The sequence below is a fragment of the Halyomorpha halys genome, unplaced genomic scaffold, assembly GCF_000696795.3.
Source record: "Halyomorpha halys isolate HHAL.00 unplaced genomic scaffold, Hhal_1.1 Scaffold2402.1, whole genome shotgun sequence".
NCBI lineage: Eukaryota > Metazoa > Arthropoda > Insecta > Hemiptera > Pentatomidae > Halyomorpha > Halyomorpha halys.
The window spans coordinates 36,927-38,643 of NW_027111322.1; the positions used below are offsets into that span (position 1 = coordinate 36,927).

The window sequence follows — 1,717 nt, forward strand, 5'->3', positions numbered from 1 at the left end:
TATATATATATATATATATACATATACCGGCTATAGAAGGGCTTTGCCTGTTTTTGCAGGCTAAAAACAGTAATGAACCGACAAGCGTTCTCACGAATCTCTTCTGGAGCGAAATTTAAACATTGACAAAGGAATGATAGTGGGATTGTGGAACGAAGAAAAAATCATCACCTCGATGACAAAATAATTGCACTGGAGGACATTCTTTTCCTTACCTCATTTTTCAAAAACAAAAACCTCCAAAAATAAAAATCTCAAAGAAGAATAATGAAAAATATCTCTGTTAAACCAATGTCAAGGAAAAATTGCACGCAAAAGCAGGCAATAAAATTTTAATTTGAAACTTTTGCGACTAATTTCGTGACCAAAATGATGTTTTGACATTGCACCATAAATAAACACGACAATAGTAAAATCAATTTATAATGAATTACTATTCAATTATTATTTACAATTTACAAGAATACAAATAATCATGAATTTGAAAAAAATGCTGAAAGTGTTTCAAAAAACGTACATTAAGCATATCAAGCTATAAAGATGTCAATCAAAAATATATTCAACTCTTAATTTTCCTTTCTGGTCGGATTTTGTAAAAGGAATAGGTATGAAAGTGGTGGCCAAATTGCGCTTAAATCTTAAGTGCTACCAAAGCCAATTTAATTTCTCTATTTCTGTCTATAGTTAAATGTTTCCTTTGTGCTTGGCAATGTTTCTGTTCTTTTTATAAGAGGGCATATGAGTGTCATAAATTCACGATTGATAACAAAGCAACCTGATTTTTTTATTTATTTCTCCCATAGAACGAGACCAACGTTAATAGGACCTCTTCGACTGGTCCGTTGGTTCATCATTTTAACCTGTATAATTGAAAAAAACAAATGAAATTATGATGAGAAAAATTATGAGACAAATAGAAGTGTAGTTACCATTACTTTTATTTAAAATTAAAAAAAAGAAAATATAAAAGTTTAAATAAAAAGTTTTTAAACATCGTTGAACACTAGCACACAATGGAGAAATATAACTCTGTTCCCTTAAGAGATCTAGCTCGTGAAGAAACTACTACACACCTATTACTTTGTTTGACACTAAACTCCATTCAAATCCCTTATTCTTCGGATCCAGGATGTTTTTCTTCCGTATCTGAGAAGTCCTTGCCAAGAAGAGACAGGCAGCTTGCCAAGGGCAGTCCACTCAATAAGATGTCCTTGCTGGAATAGAGAGCGAATGATGAAGACTTGGAAATCAGGGGTTCATTCATCAGAGATTGTGATGAGCAGTTGACTAGGATCCTTATAATAATTCATCGTGATGGCTGGTGAATAATACGGATCCCAAAACCATTGGAGTAAATATTTGTTACAACAGATTAAATTGAGAAATTATTATTTATTTTCATTTCCTTACAATTAAACAAACTTCTACTGTTTTTACTCTACAGAATACTAAACTGGCTCCATAATATAATCGAATTATACTTTTTTTTAAATTCTAGTGTGTGTTTTTTTAATTTTTATTCTTGTTTGTTTGTTTGTTAGTTTTGAAAGGGCGCTCAACAGCCTGGTCATCAACGCCCGTTGGTTGTTGGCTTTGGAAAGGCCCAGTCGTTTTAGTCATAGCTTTGGTATGGTGTACTGATCCGCACCAATTATAATTAAATTTGTGGCAATTATAATTTGTTTAATAATCGTAACGATATTTCGAAAGGATGGTA

The 1,717-nt window shown here is 32.0% G+C and overlaps 1 protein-coding gene and 1 long non-coding RNA gene across 2 annotated transcripts in view; one reads left to right on the forward strand and one right to left on the reverse strand.

Annotated features, from left to right (window-relative positions):
* The window catches only part of LOC136796240 (uncharacterized), a gene marked incomplete at its 3' end in the record, with an annotated part of 44,440 nt that overhangs the window by 8,726 nt on the left and 33,997 nt on the right, over positions 1-1,717 (forward strand). The window lies entirely within an intron of this gene.
* The window catches only part of LOC106691482 (uncharacterized), a 9,185-nt gene continuing 8,247 nt past the window's right edge, over positions 780-1,717 (reverse strand). The window contains exons 2-3 of the long non-coding RNA XR_001344794.2: positions 1,074-1,214; positions 780-860 (exon numbers count right to left, since the gene is read on the reverse strand). This is a non-coding gene — a long non-coding RNA (uncharacterized lncRNA). The remainder of the gene's footprint in view (positions 861-1,073; positions 1,215-1,717) is intronic.